We start from the raw sequence: 17,252 nt of genomic DNA, 5'->3' as shown, positions 1-17,252 counted from the left end.
TGTCAGAAATAAGAGACCAACTCCAAGATCTGGGAGAAATAATTTCTGAAGAGGAAGTGACTACCATAGTGCTCAATGCACTACCAGAGGAATGGGGAAACTTCACATCAACCATCTATGGGAAGAAGGAAGCTACTCCATTCAATGAACTATGGTCATTGTGAAAAATCAAAGCAACTAGGATGAAGGCAAAAATCGATGTAAGATCAAGAGAGCAAGCTCAAGTATTTACTACCATGGCTAGAAGAAAATGGAAGTTTGGGAAGCTTGGTCCTAATAAAAATAAGAAGAACATGTTGAAGATTCAATTCTATGGTTGTCATGAACATAAGAACTACAAGAGATAATGTCCAAAGCTAAATAAGGACAAAAATAAAAGGGGGAGGGAAGAATCCCATATCACTGAAGAAGTGGAAGTTGAAAAGAAGAAATCCAAGAAGGAGGAAGTAAAAGATCTTTACTATGATTGAGACAGTCTTCCTCACCTAGTTCCTTTCAAGTTTTTATTTAATTTATTTGTTTTAAAGTATAACGATCATGGTAGGAATCATTAGAAGCATGATAGGATGCATTATGTTAGGAGATGGCATCACAAAAAGCATATGATTGAAAGAAATAGCTCGTGACATCATCATAAAGAAGCATGAAATATAGTTGAAATAGTATTTTATGGTTTTCACCTATAGAAGGATGTAGCTCTTGGTAACCTCATTAGAAGCATAAGTAGTACTTATGGGAAAAATAAAGTCATCTAGTACAGAGCTCATCATACATTATTCAAAATGAGCATTTGTAGGATGAGGATGATCAAGATGCTCAGTTGGAATATTCATTGGATAGAAGCTGGAAAAGGATGAAGAAGAATAATAAGATAAAGATAGAAGTTTTGGGCCTCTCTCTCTCTCTTTCGTTAGGGTTTCTACATTTTCTAGGCTAGACGAAATTTTGAAGTTGTATAGAAGTTGTGAAGCCGTAAGGTCGAAGCTGCAAAGTCAAAGTAGTGAAATTGCAAAGACGAAGTTGTGAAGCTTCCTCTAAATCAAAGTTGTGGAGCTGCTAGGTAGAAACTGTTGATGTTGCATCAAGGTCGAAGTTGTGAAGATGCTATGTCAAAGTTCTAGAAACTGTTGTTGGGGTCGAAGTTCTTAAAGAAGTGGCTGAAAGGTCGAAGTTTGTTGTTGGAAATTGTGTAAGGAAATCTCATCAAGAAAGAAGGATGACTTGCTCATGGAGGGACTTGGTCAAGGGTCATAGTTCTTGGAATTTGTCAATTGAAGTTCTATAAGAAGAGAATAAGTTTGTTTTCCTCTCAGTTGGAGAGGTTTTGGACCTGCTTGATCACCTATATATTATGTCCTATTATCTCATTTTTCTTTATGATTTGGAAGTTTTTTTATGATAGAGAACACTAATTATAATAAAGGAAACAAGAATTTAATCAAGTAAAGTAAAAATACATCACAAGAAATTATCAAAGTAAGAGAAATCACCTACACTTATTTTCCCCTAGATTTCTCAACATGGTATCAGAGCTAAGGTGACTACATCAAGGAAGGGAAACATGAAGAAGGAAACTCAAGGGCCGAGGTATAAAGAAATAATATTGGAAACATCAAGATCATCAATCATAAATAAGGACTAACCCTCTCATCGATATTGAAAGTGAATAATTAAGAGCATCAAAGGAGAATTCAAAACCGTATCTCATCCAAATTAGGGTTCCACACTTGAATCGTTATTGGGAATCTCACACATTCTACAATCATTATCACAAGGAAAGGAGAGAAAACAACTTTTATGTCTGTTTTTCTAGGCTATATTCTACACACGTGCAAAGTATTAAGATATCCTTCCGCAGTAGTAAGTATCGAATTGCAACCACCATCAAGGATCAAGTTTTATGCCAAGAAAGGTCTCCGTTGCAAGCCAAAATAACAAGAAAAATAATTCAAGTGAATCAAAGTAGAAAGGAGGAAAAACTTTCCATCTTCTAGCCACATGTCTAAACTAGGGTTATTTCAGGAAAGGTTTAAATTGAAGAACTACTACATCAAGCCGAAATTCTAAAGAAGGGCCGAAATTTGGGTTGTGGAACAACTAGCTTTTTCTTGAAGGATGAAAAGCAGGAAAAAGTGTTGTCATGATTATCAAGGAATCAATGTGATCTTCATTTGAGCCAAGGATCACTTTTGAAGGAAAACATATTCTACAATAAGACATCCTCTATTATCTATGTTGGGTAGCAGAGGGCCCGCATAACAGTGTTGGGGCTCAAAGCCCGCAATTTTGGGAAAGGTATGGTAAGGACTCCGCGAAGTGTGCGGAGCGCGAATTGTAAATGAGTCTAGTCAAAGGGTTGTCCGCCCAAAAATAATGTAAAATAATAGGAAGTAAGTTGGCTTGCCCATGGTCCATGGACCATGGGAATGTATAAATAGAGCAAGGCTCTATGGATAGAAGTCATTTTTTGGTATGTACTTTTGGATCTGGAATGTAATGGGTTTTTGAAGAACGAAGTCTTGAAGTGTCTATAAGTCCGAGTCAAGGGTGTTGGTAGATAGATAGAGGCTCTGCAACTGTGTGCACAGAGGCCTAGTAGAGTCTGCAGCTGTGTGTGCGGACCCCTGCAGCTGAGTGCACAGGGTGGATCTAGATGTATTGGTGAAGAAAGTGAATAAAGATAAGTTGATTCTGAAATTTTGTGTTAAATCTGAATTATTGCGGATCTGGCTAATTTATGGTTGATATAACTGTTTGATCTATGCGTGTATGCTTATGTTATGAGTCTATGTGAATCTGTATCTTTTTTGGGTGCGCGAACTGGTTATTTCTGTTAAATGTTTGCTTAAAGACCATAAAAAGTAGATCTAATCTATAAACAATGCATTAATAAGTAGTAAGGATTTTCCTGGATCTGGATCTACGCGAGGCCGAGTGGCGCGAAGCCACAAAATGGTGTGTGAACCTTCCACACCACATCAAGACATCCCAAGGGTGCGGAAACTTGGTTCCAGCACCCTCCCCTGCTACCTCGAGTGAGACCTCAGTCCGCGCTCCGCGGGTTGTTGCCAAAAGGGCCGGTAGCTGCAGGATTTGTTTGGCTAAAAAACTCTTCCGAACCTGGGTCAGGCCCATATAAGCCAACAATCTACATCATCATTAAAACCAAGAAGGAAACAAGTTGAAGTTTTCATCATCTAGGAGTATCTTCACTTTACAATTAAGTATTTTTATATCTATATTTGAATATGCCAAAATGACTTCATATTGCAAGGAGAGAAACAAATTGGTTGGGCCATCAAACTTTCTTGCATGGAAAATGAGGATATATTTGATCCTCATACAAAATGAATTCATTGGTCAAGTTAAGGGTTTAATTGTCGAATCGTTGAAAGAAGAAGGAAAAACCTCATCCTTTATGAGGGTGTCAGAAATAAGAGACCAACTTCAAGAGTTGGGAGAAATATTTTCTGACAAGGAAGTGATTACCATAGTGCCCAATGCACTACTAGAGGAATGGAGAAACTTCACATCAACCATCTATGGGAAGAAGGAAGCTACTCCATTCAATGAACTATGGTCATTGTGAAAAATCAAAGAAATTAGGCCAATGGTAAAAATCAATGTAGGATCAAGCGAGCATGCTCGAGCATTTACTGCCATGGATAGAAGAAAATGGAAGTTTGGGAAGCTTGGTCCTGAGAAAAAGAAGAAGAACATGTTGAAGGTTCAATTTTATGGTTGTCATGAACATGGGAACTACAAGAGAGAACGTCCAAAGCTAAAGAAGGAAAAAAATAAAATGGGAAGGGAAGAATCCCATATCACTGAAGAAGTGGAAGAAGTTGAAAAGAAGAAATCCAAAAATGAGGAAGTAAAAGATATCTACTATGATTTAGATAGTCTTCCTCACCTAGTTCGTTTCAAGTTTCTATTTCAATTTTTTTGTTTTAAAGTATAACTATCATAGTAGGAATCATTAGAAGCATGATAGGATGCATTATCTTAGGAGATGGCATCACATAACCATAGGATTGAAATAAATAGCTCATGACATCATCATAAAGAAGCATGAAATATAGCTGAAATAGAAGACTATGGTTTTCACCTATAGAAGGATGTAGATCTTGGTAACCTCATTAGAATCATAAGTAATACTTATGGGAAAAATAAAGTCATCTAGTACATAGCTCATCACACATCATTCAAAAGGAACATTTTCAAGATGAGGATGATCAAGATCCTCCATTGGAATCTTCATTGGAAGGTTCACCTACTGGAAGAAGCAAGTGTCTTGCTAGAAATTCCAACTTGAATGGGATTCGTGGGATGATGGTTTCATGTCAAAAGAAGTGAAGCAGGTCAAGGCATTGAATTTCTTTCAATCAAGGAAGTTGTCGATGGCAGTCTCGATGACCAAAAGAAAGAGATGAGGTATGTATGCATGTACTAAATAAAATAGAGTCATCTCATATTGTTGCTAATATCATGAATGAGTGATCTACCTCAAGAGCATGATCAAAAGAAAGGATCTCCTCCTTTGAAAGGATGCATGAAGGCATGGTTCACACATTGACTAGATTAAATCAACATAATATGTCCTCATATGAAATGTGAGGTGGTTGAGAAAGTTGAAAGGAACTATGATTGGAAGTTCTTGGGAGGAAATGTGTGAATGAAGAAAGGAAGAGATCATGAAAAATGAAACTATGGAGAAGGAAATCAACATCCAAGGACTAGAATATTTGATTATGATATCTCCATGGGAAATATATGAAGATCCTGATAAAATCTAAAAAATAAAGAGACTCTTGACATTGTATATATTTTTGGAGATGTGTCAATATATATGCAGGATGTTGATGCAAACAAGGAGATGTCATGATGAAATACCATCACAAAGGTATTTTTGATTTAATGTTCATTTTCTATTTTTGAATAATATCTAGATGGGCTAATGCAAGACTACCAAAGGAAGAGTTGTAGATGTCATCTAAAACTAACACTCATGTGGTAGGATGACATATCCTGAAGGAAACATGATGCGAAGAAGGTAGCAAGGCATGATGGAAAGGTCAGATATGGACTAATGGATCACTTTATAATGAAAGAAAGGATGACATGACTGACATGATTCATGAATGAAAGTGATGGATGGTTGATTCCCTATGAATAATTCCCAGAAATATGAAGACTCCTGATTAAAGAAAAATAATTTCATGATATCAACAGGAGGAGCTCTTCAAGTAGTTGGTTGTCCCATGATCTCCACCTAGAGAGCTACTGGAGCAAGTCCCTAGTCCAGAGGGAGCTTGGTCAAGTCTGTTATAGACATTTTTGGGCACTGCAACCCCAATCATAAATGTCAATAAACCAAGGGCTCTTAAGTCCCTAAAAGTGTTGTTCCGACCCTTAAAAGAATAAGGTCAACTGATTACATCTTCTCCCAGAAGTTCTCCATGAAAAACTACTCAGAACTGGTCAAAACTGGACCATTTCACCTGCTCCATAGGCAAAGTGCGTTGCATCCCACCTGAATACACACAGTAGGTGCGATGCATGTCAAAAATCACTTCTATGGGGTGTGATAGGCGAGAATGGACAAATGGCAGGGTCAATCCGCAAGGTGGAGGAGCATGGAATCTTCCAGAAACTTCTCTGGTGACACTTGCCTCTCTGAATTCGACCAGGGATGAGTAAGAGATCATCAATCTCCAAGTGGAATCAAGAACTATCAGAGGGAAGACACTAATCAAATCTCAAAGCTGACTCACCTCCCTTGCAGACATCTATATATGGATCCCTCATCCCGGAGATCCGGAGGCTGGAATTTTGTATCTTGTAAGGAAGTGCTGTTGGTTTCTTGGTGCAACATCATAGTGTTGGGTGATCTAAGCTTTTCATGAGATGAATAAGGGCTTCTTGCTGAGAGGATGATGTTGGGTCAGAACAATTGGTTGTAATTCTCTTGGCTCTTTCTTGATTATCAATAAAGCTACTCAAGTTTTCCTCCACATGTTTGTATGATTAATGTTTTATGCATTTGTGTGGTCAATATACCTCTAATCCTATATTTTTTATGATAATAGATCTATGTTCTTGAATAGTATTATGCTGCTTTGAATCTACAGGTACCCTGTGAAGCTGGGTGGACAAGGAAGCGAGTAACAAAATATCTATCAGGAGGGAGAGGAATCGAACAAGGAACCAAGCGCAAGACAAAAGACTGTCCATTTAAAGCTGAGCTTAAAAAATTCTGCAAGAATTCAAAAACCTCAGCAGTACTGACTGATCCGTTTCCAAATCCGGGAACAAATCTGGTTGATAGTGGAAATGCTTCCCCGTCCCAAGTGCTGATGTTGTCGGTTTCCAAGCAGCAAAATGATGCTTTGATATCGACAAGGAACAAAGATTACGGGAATCCATAGCTGTCGAACAACAAGGATAAAGATCAACCTAGTAGTTCGACAACAACTTCGACAGAAGTTGCGCCGCCCATCATTCCTGAGCTAACAATAAAACCTCCAAAGGGAGTAGTACATAAGTCGACATTTAATCCTCGTGCTAGAGCAGCAAAACATTATAATATAGTGGAAGATCTGGCCCAATCGCCATCTGCTATGTCAACACTTGAGGTACTGCAAAATTGCCCATCCCAAAAGCAGGTTTTATTATCAGCTATTGGTGGGATAGACCCAAAGGATTCTAATCTTGTGTCCTTTAATCATAAAGGATACGATCCTCAGTTACCAACTCAACTAGCTTTCCTCATTCAAGTGAAAGCCCTCAACAAAACTGTTCATCGAACAATTATTGATGAGGGGGAATCTACATGTATTATGTCGATGAGTTGCTGGAAAACTTTAAGATCTCCAACATTGTCGCGATCTTCAACAACATTAAAAGCATTTGACAGACGAACATATACCCCATACGGTATTCTAAGTAACTTGCAAGTTGAACTAGGAGGGAAAACAGTAGAAATAGATGTCGAAGTAATCAACGGAAACCTCGATTACAACATCCTACTGGGAAGACCATGGATATATGCTATGGCTGCTCTTGTGTCGACCTACTTTAGGAAGATTGCATTTCCCTTTCAAGGAGGGATTACAATTGTCGATCAACAAACTTTCCTCCCCAATGGTTCCCAACTTACGGGAAGCATTCCGATGATCCATGGAAGCCCCCATTCGCTTCAAAATATCGAAGTAGGCCTACTAAAAGACCCTATATTAATGGGAACTTTTTCCCTTCCGCCTCCAATCAATCTGGCGGAAGTAGCGTCGCTAGGAATCTACAATATGATATCTTCGAATCAAAAGATCTCATAAAACGATATAAACATGGATCATATGCAGGTATTGCCTCCAAGCCCAATAGAAATATTGTAGCAATCAATGTTTCTAGCATGGGAGGAAAACCCAAATCAACGCTCATCAAGCGTTTGGATAGATAGGTCTAAGGAATATGGCACCCCTTCAGATCCTTGGTCGCAAGTGCATTACACCGACGAAGGAATTGTTCAATCAATGGTAATTGAAGGGGCGCCATGGGAAGATTACCACCATCGTTCCCATCTTCCGGATTGTAAAGAAGATACTCCTGATGACCTTCATCATCCTTCAGTTTTTGATTTCCTATCAAATACTGTAAACACGATGGATTCCGAGCGAAACTTGTCCAACATTGAAGAGACTATCGCCATAAATATCTCGACCAAAACAGATGTTGTAGAGAATATTTATGTTGGCAAATGTTGTTCTCCTTCAGAACTGGAAATATATAACGCTCTTTTTCGCGAATTCAGAGATGTCTTTGCTTGGTCATATGATGAAATGCCAGGCATTGACTCGAGTATAGTTGAACACAAAATTAAGATGTATCCAAATGTCAAACCAGTACGACAACGGCTACGGCAGGTGCACCCCAAGAAAGCCATTGCCATCAAGGCAGAGGTTGAAAAGCTTCTCCATGCTGGTTTCATTTACCCGGTTCCTCTAACCGATTGGGTATCGAACATTGTTCCTGTTATGAAAAAACAAGGAATGATTAGAGTGTGCGTCGATTATAGGGATGTAAATCAATATTGTCCAAAAGACAACTACCCTACACCCTTTATTGACCAAATAATTGATGAATGCGCCGGATGCGAAATCTTTTCATTCATGGATGGATTCTCTGGGTATAATCAAATAAATATCCGCCCACAGGACCAGTCAAAGACTGCATTTATTTGTCCGTGGGGCACATTCGCATATCGCAAATTGCCCTTTGGTTTAAAGAACGTAGGGGCAACGTTTCAGAGGGTGATGAATTATGCCTTCCATGACATCAAAAACATCATTCAACCATATCTCGACGACCTTCTGGCTCATTCGCGAAAGCGGACTGATCATCCGCAGCATTTAAGAGCGATATTTCTACGTTGCCAACACTACAAGATACGACTCAATCCACACAAATGTGTGTTCTGTGTTAGTTCTGGTCGTTTACTTGGCTTTGTAGTCTCAAAGGACGGGATTCGTCTCAACCCATGTAAGGTTCAGGCAATCATTAATTTGCCTCCACCTTCAAATTTGCTTCATATTCAGAAACTCCAAGGGAAAGCAAAATTTTCGAGGAGGTTCATTCCAAATTACGTAGAACTTGCTAAAGGTTATACACGTCTATTGAAAAAAGAAGTAACCTTTAACTGGGATCAGGTCACGCAAGCTTCCTTTGATGCTTTAAAAGAATCCCTAATGAAAGCATCATTAATGTACGCTCCTGATTATCAAAAAGATTTTAACCTGTATCTGGTTGTAGCGGATACAACCATCGCAATGGTTTTAGTTCAAGAAGACAACGGAATTGAACATCCTATATATTATTTAAGTAGGAACTTAAATAATACAGAAAGAAAATATTCTTATGTTGAAAAGCTAGCGCTCGCAGCTGTTCAAGCGATACAGAGATTTCGACACTATGTCCTCTTTCGGAAAACTACCATTCTGTCAGATTGCAACCCCATGACTTATATATTATCACGACAGTTGCTGGGGGGTGAATATTCAAAATGGATAGCAATTCTACAAGAGTTTGATCTGGAATTTGTAAAATCCAAGTCAAAGAAAGCCCTGGTTTTCGCAGAATTATTATGCGATCTCCCATCGTCGTCCAATGATGAAACATCCGAAGAAACAATCGTGGATGAATCTGTGTTTCTGATATCTTCAAGCAATCCGTGGTAGGGATATATAATCATATATCTCCAAACCCAAAAATATAGGCCTAATACCTCCCGCTCTAAACAAAAACGTATTCGATACCAATCAAAAGACTACATGATCGTCGGTGACACGCTTTACCGTCGTGGTGTCGGTACAGTTCTAAGGAGGTGCCTCAAACTTGAGGAAGCCGAAAAAGTCCTGAATGATTGCCATTCAGGCGCGTGTGGGGGGCATCAATCCGGTTACGCTACGGCACAAAAATTTTTACAAGCAGGATACTTCTGGCCAACAATGTTCAAAGATTGCATAATCGCAATCAGAAGTTGCCATGCCTATCAAATTTTCGATAGAAAAACCAAAAGACCACCTGCACCTCTGCAGCCAATAGTTGTTGTTGGGCCATTTGCCAAATGGGGCATTGATTTCATGACATGTAACCCCACCTCGACCGGGGGGCATGGGTATATCATAGTCGCAGTGGACTATTTTACCAAATGGGCCGAGGCAATGCCTACATTAGATAACACTGGTGAAACAACTGCCCTTTTCTTTTTCAATCATGTAGTCGCCAGATTCGGCGTTCCACAGGCTATAGTCACAGATCATGGATCGCATTTTCGCAATCACATGATGGTCGAACTAGTTACCAAATTAGGTTTGTCTCACGACAGCTCTACTCCATATTACCCGCAGGCCAACGAACAAGTTGAAGCAATCAACAAGGTCCTGAAGCGCATGCTACAAAGGATGATTGGAGTCCACAACAGAAGTTGGCACCTGATCCTGTACTCGGCCTTGTGGGCATACCAAACATCGGTAAGGAATGCAACCGGGTTTACACCTTTCCAACTGGTGTATGGCATAGAAGTAATCTTACCAGTTCAGTGTGAAATCTCGTCCCTCAAATTCGCAATCAATCTTCTCCCCGGAACTTCAGAAGAGGAGGCTCGTTTCTTGGAACTAATCCAATTGGATGAAAACTGTTGTGATGTCGCTTTGGCTATCGAAGCCCATAAGAAACGATTCAAGGCGCAGTTTGACAAGAATGTCAAACCCCGTGTCTTCTCAGAAGGTGACTTGGTCTTGCTTTATGACCAAGAATCCGATAAATTGGGAGCAGGTAAATTCAATTCTATGGATGGGCCCCTATATTGTTAAGCGAGTGTTAGCAAAAGGAGCCTACGAGTTAATGGATTATGACGGGATTCCACTGGTACAACCTCATAACGGGTTGTACCTTAAGCGTTACTACACATGATTCAGTGTGGTAACCCATATGCTTTTGTTACATTTTTGTTTTCGCTAAAGTATTTGTTTTGGTCAAGTAAATCCACTTTTTACATTTGTCGTAGATGTCGAACCTATTGGAATCTTTTGTTGGATATGTCGACGAAGCAAGTCGTAGTTCGCGGAACCTATCTTCTGCGGCTTGGGCCATTTTTGATCCAAGCGGTGAGTTAGTAAGTTTCAGAGGGGTATGTATTGGTCGATCAATGAATAACATCGCTGAATATAGCGCGTTGATAGAACTTCTCTCTAATGCCATCACACATGGCATACGCCGACTGGTCGTCAGGCTAGACTCACAGCTCATCATACTACAGTTCCCTGGTATCTACTCCGTCCGAAATCCAGCTATCTATCGCATGTTCCTAAGGGTCAAGATTTTAGAAAGGCAATTTGATTTTATTCAATATCAACATATTTCCAGAAGCTTAAACACATTAACTGACTCATTGGAAAATTATGTGTTAGATAGACATTTGCAACATTTATAAAAAGAAGCATTTCATCAATATTTGCATTCAGATCATGTAACTTAACCAAAATAAAACTCCGAAAATCAAAAATATATATATAACTATTTATGGTTTACACATAATGTTCTGTAACCAAGACAAAATTGGTCAAATGACCCAAAACTCAAAACGCTAGGGGGCACCCTAGTCTAATGATGCTGGTGATAACAAGTCACCGCCTGTGCAATCATGCGTAAAAGCCTAGTCCATCGACTTGGCACGCCAGTAGTATGTCGCTGCAACCTCAGAGGCAGCTCGTCAGTCCTCACATCTGGAATACCGAGAGTGAGGCCCTCGACCTGATCCTATAATGCTGAAAGAGTCTCGGCCACATCAAGGTCGCAAAGGATAGCCCTTCCCACAGCCTCTCCTGCTGGAGCGGCAGCTGGCACTGTCAGGCGTACTACTGGCCGAATGGGACCAACATCTGCATGAGCACATGAGTTCTGATCAGTATTGACAGAATAAAGCACAAGGACATTATAAAAGAGAAACAATAAACAAAAATATGGTCAAAGAATTTACCAATGGCACCCCACTGCTCGCCAGCCGGCAGTACCAAATCCGGGTCACCCCGGAAGTCCATACCAGCATATGGATACTCGGAAAAAACCATCTCCTGACAATCGAACCACCCGAAGAAGGTATCAGAAAAGGAAATCTGAGACTGACCAGCATGTCTGGACATATGGTCGACCCATCTCTGCATCCGTGGTTAAGTCGGTGGAGGTAAACCAAGTGAAATACATTGTTGCTGCATCAGCGGCATCTTTTCCAAGTCAAAGGCGGTCAAAATAGAACCATTTCCAAAGTTCTTCAATTTTCCATTCTTCACCTTGGTCAACTGTTCTTTCATCACAAAGAGTACTGCATCACACCAGTTGAACACTTTCGGTTCGAGACATTCTAAGGCATACTGCATATAAGACCGGTTAGCCACATGAAGAGCCGCACCACCAGCCATCCTACCAAAGGTGAACAGAATGGTCCTCAGGGACCTGTCAGTGACATCTTGGATGATGATCTTGTCGACTTTACTCGGCTGAGATCCCTCTCTGCAATACCTGCGAATGTAATCTCTCACAGATTCATCCCCACGGGCCGAACCTGATAAGGAGATAGGGGCACCTCGCTTCGATAAGCCGATCAAAAAATAGATGTCCACAACAGTCAAGGGGATGGATTTTCCCCTAATCTGGAACACCTGGTTGGTAGGGTCCCAGGCATAGAGAAAATACTGCAACAAGTTGGTTTGTTGTCTCATGCTAGAGATGCGGAAAAACTTGAACAGACCACAGTTCCGCAGTGCATTTACCGTAACCGGATCATGTAAAGCAAGCATGTCCTCTTCTTCGTGCTCACGTTCTCGCCATGTAACAGGAATTTTGCTCCAATGAATCTCTAAAAACAAACAAGAGAAGAGTTAGATCCTGATTTGGTGAAAATAGGCAAAACTTTCCATTGAAATCTGTGCACAAATTTCCCTCCTTGCGCCCATCGCACCCTATTCTGGGTGCGTTGCATGCTAACTGTCCAGTGGGTAGGCCAACATGCAATGCACCTTTCGTAGAAAGGGTGCGATGGAGCCAGGGCGAGTTTTTCAAACCCCAGGGGCTCAGAAAAACCAGAAATCAGGCTTAGAATGCAAAAATGGAAAGGATGAAATGAAAGAGCTCAGGTTTAGCTCCTACATGGTCCAGACGGCACCAAAAATCGTCCACAGAATCTCCCGGAATCAGCTGGTGAAAATCAAGGGAAAAAGCACCTCCAAAAGCTCCAACAAGCCAAAGTTCAAATGAAATGGTAAAATGAGGGGTAAAAGGACTTTTAAATTACTTTTTACGTAATTCAAGTAAAATATTAGTGTCTTAACTCATTTTTCAAACATATATTGTTCATTTCTAACTAGTTTGATGAAGCAATTGAGCATGTAGTACAATCTTTGAAGGAACAAAGTTATTAATGGTAAATTCAAGAAATGACCGTTATTTCGAGAAGTTTTAACGCGAACTTCAAGCTCATTAAAAAATAAACATAAGCAATGAGCAAGTGTTTCCCCCAGCGTTTAAGCTCATTTTAAAATAAAAAATGAACCAATTTTTGGTAAATAACCATCGTGAATGTAGTACTTCAGCCTTTGAAGCCTTGGTCGTGTTCTCATCATCACCTCCACTCTGTATTGGCCGATCATTCACCTCCACTTGATTGTTTACCCCTTTTGAGGAACAGCTGCGAAGAGTGATCCTGTTAGCCATCCTTGTAACACTGTCGTGATTGGAAAATTCCAAACCTTACCTGGAATCAGCTGCTACCCGAATTTATCACTCGTTCCTCAAAGACGAGTCTCCTTTAAGCTATTTTCAACTGACTCATAAAATATGAAAAGATTGCCGAGCTATTGGCCTCTCCAGCTCGTTAAAGTGACCGGAAGTGCTATCCCTCCTTTAGATTTTAATCTTTTTGGACCTGAGGGATTATTACACAAAAAGATCGAGCGCTTGTTTTGTTCGGCTCATTAAAAGTACCAAAAATTCATCCCTTCTGTATTATTTTATACTTTTTCAGACTTAAGGGATTAGATGACGAAAAAGGATTTTTGGAGTTTCCTTTACGTCCCTTTTCAAAATCTCTAAAATTGAAAAGGACCGAGTTATCTTTGTTGTTAAACTCGTTAAAACCTAATAGCGACAAACTTGTCCATAACAGACAAGAACGAGTTTCACTATCGCTAGGCTCGTTAAAACATAGTGATGGGTTTGTCCGAAGGGAAAATTATAGAACAAGCATATGTTATCCTCCTCAAGCTTGACAAAAATAAAGAGGTACTGGTCAACAATGACTGGGGAAAAATTGGGAAGAAAACTTGAAGAAACTTTGTTGGTAGCAAGTTGCTCTTGAACATGACACTTTCACTCGGCATCCAAGTCGGGTTGGGTTGTTCCATTCACTGGTCACATCACCATGGTTCCATCACACCATCCACATTTGGGGTTAATGCTACCAATCCATCATGTCAATGTCGCCGATATGTTCAAGAGAAGTCGATCAGAGAATTCACCTGTGTCTCACCCACTATAATACATTTCCGCTCCATTCTTTCATGATCGCCACCCTGAACCGTATATCACCAGATTGTTTTCATCTCCATTAAAATCATTTGCTCCATTCTATGTCATTGATGTGGGATTCACTAAGGCCCTCCTATGACAGATCGCTTCTTGTCAACATTAGCTCATTATCCAAGAAGTTGATCTAGGAACAACCCTTTCAGTACTTTGAAGCTTGCATGCCTCAATGGCAAGTTTCTCACTTCTAGCGACAGGTTTACATCAATGGCCTTGGACCGAAAGATTTTGCGTGGTGTTCGACGCCAAGTCCCTTATTCACACCACGTGAATTGTACTACAGTACCTTGAGGATCATTATCATCATCAGTGATTCCTCTCGCGCCTGTTAACATCTTACATCATTGGCTGGTAATCAGGCGATGTCTTTCCATGTTCAACTCCAGAACATCTCTCACATGGATCGACTTGTAATTCAAGTGAAGATCGAACGAGATTGAAGACCCCGAATCTAGTTTCATCCATCCGGGCTGCGATATATATTCAGGAAAATAAATACATCAAATGTACATCATTGATGCACAGATAATCATCCAATCTAAGGGATGATGGCTCTACCAGAATCATCAGTCTACACTCAGATGATTGTCTGTCCCGTGTACATGAAAAATGAATTTATAAAGCTGAGCATGGGAATGCCCGCCTCAGCTAGATCATGAAAATATTATGAAGATAATGTATTGTATTGTATCTTATTACAGGTCTCCTTCCAGCTTGAAAGAACTTCAGATCCTCATGATAAAGCATTTCACCCGACATCGACAAATTAACGACCTCATGCTTTAGGGGGCAACTGTTATAGACATTTTTGGGCACTGCAACCCCAATCATAAATTTCAATAAACCAAGGGATCTTAAGTCCCTAAAAGTGTTGTTCCGACCCCTAAAAGAACAAGGTCAACTGATTAGATCTTCTCCCAGAAGTTCTCCATGAAAAACTACTCAGAACTGGTCAAAACTGGACCATTTCACCTACTCCATAGGCAAAGTGCGTTGCATCCCACCTGAATACACATAGTAGGTGCAATGCATGTCAAAAAGCCGTTCTATGGGGTGCGATGGGCTAGAATGAACAAATGGCATGGTCAATCCGCAAGGTGGAGGAGCATGGAATCTTCCAGAAACTTCTCCTGTGACACTTGCCTCTCTAAATTCGACCAGGGATGAGTAAGAGATCATCAATCTCCAAGTGGAATCAAGAACTATCAGAGGGAAGACACTAATAAAATCTCAAAAGCTGACTCACCTCCCTTGCAGACATCTATATATGGATCCCTCATCCCAAAGATCCGGAGGCTGGAATTTTGTATCTTGTAAGGAAGTGTTGTTGGTTTCTTGGTGCAACATCATAGTGTTGGGTGATCTAAGCTTTTCATGAGGTGAAGAAGGGCTTCTTGCTGAGAGGATGATGCTGGGTCAGAACAATTGGTTGTAATTCTCTTGGCTCTTTCTTGATTATCAATAAAGCTATTCAAGTTTTCCTCCACATGTTTGTATGATTAATGTTTTATGCATTTGTGTGGTCAATGTACCTCTAATCCTATATTGTTTATGATAATAGATCTATGTTCTTGGACAGTATTATGCTGCTTTGAATCTACAGGTACCCTGTGAAGCTGGGTGGACAAGGAAGCGAGTAACAAAAGGTCTATCAGGAGGGAGAGGAATCGAACAAGGAACCAAGCACAAGACAGAGGTTGGTCTCCTTTATTCTTCTCTCATCTATCTCTCATAAAGGAAAACGAAAGTAGTTTTAGTTTGTTTGTTTGTAAGGTAGCTACTAGCCTTAATGGGATTAGTAGCTCTGCATAGACACTATTCCCGGTAACAAAGTCCCTAATTAAGAGGGATCTTGGGTACATTCCTTCATTGGAATGGACATATCCCCCCTAATTGAGAGGTAGAGGTAGACAAATCATTTTGTCTTCACCTGGGAAGATAGAATTGAGAATTGGGTAAGCATCTTGCATCTGATACTCTTTGAGGATGTGGTAGGGAATCCAAGATAAGAGTAGTCGTAGAGGACTGATATTCTTTGAGAACTGGGAATCCAAGATAGGAATAGTCCTAGTGGAACATACTCTAAGAGAGCCTGGGTAGGGTATGTTCTGAGAGAGACAATGATGAGAGTGTATATAAATCATTGGTCTCGCTAGCATTATGCTCTAATATTGTGGAGATATAGAGCTTTTATTCAAGGCCTTTCTATGTGACAATGTTGGATGATATGATGTTATACAGATGGGTTACCAATCCGACACTTCTTATGATAATTCTTTAGATTGAGAATGTCCAAGTACCTTGTATGGATTATGAATACCTCCCTAGTTAAGAGGGAGTGTTGAAATATGTAACTAGGTTTTGTCTTCATAATGGCATATGTGATCATGATTTTATATATTTAATGAAAAGAGAAAAATAAATTTATTATCTTTTATCTTGAGGCATGGGTTTCATGCTCAAGGGAAATTTATTTTTTAGGTCAAGCACCCATTGAGTGCTTCTAGGTTTTTCATAAAGTCAATTGAGTGATTGTCATGTATTGAAGACCCATTTGGGCATGTTACATATTGTAAAGAAAAAATTATTGAGTCAAAAGAGAGTCAGAAGACCCTCCAAGACCTCATTATGGTACAAATATCAAGTCGCCCTACATGAAGGGATACGTTAGCCTCAAGATAGCAATTTGTACCCCTCACAAGCCTATAAATAAGAAGGAAGTCAACCTCATTTGCACACTCACCCAAGCAAGTTCGATATCCTTAAGATAGAAGCTGGAAAAGGACGAAGAAGAAGAAGAAGATCAAGATCGAATTTTTTGGGCCTCTCTCTCTCTCTCTCTCTTTCATTAGGGTTCCTAAATTTTATGAGCTAGATGAAATTATGAATTTGCATCAAAGTTGTGAAGCTACAAGGTCGACGTTGTGAAGATGCAAGGTCGAAGTTGTGAAGATGAAAAGTCAAAGTTGTGAAACTTCAAAGTCAAAGTTATGAAGCTACCTCTAGATCGAAGTTGTGAAGATTCTAAGTTGGAATTCTTGAAGCTGCATCAAGGTCGAAGTTGTGAAGTTGTTAAGTTGAAGTTGCGGAAATTGTTGCTGGGGTCGAAGTTTTGA

This window comes from Pinus tabuliformis, chromosome 8 (assembly GCF_031772625.1).
Source record: "Pinus tabuliformis cultivar Carrire ecotype Pingquan chromosome 8, CPIR1, whole genome shotgun sequence".
In the NCBI taxonomy this organism is placed as follows: domain Eukaryota; kingdom Viridiplantae; phylum Streptophyta; class Pinopsida; order Pinales; family Pinaceae; genus Pinus; species Pinus tabuliformis.
This window is presented reverse-complemented; position numbering follows the sequence as displayed.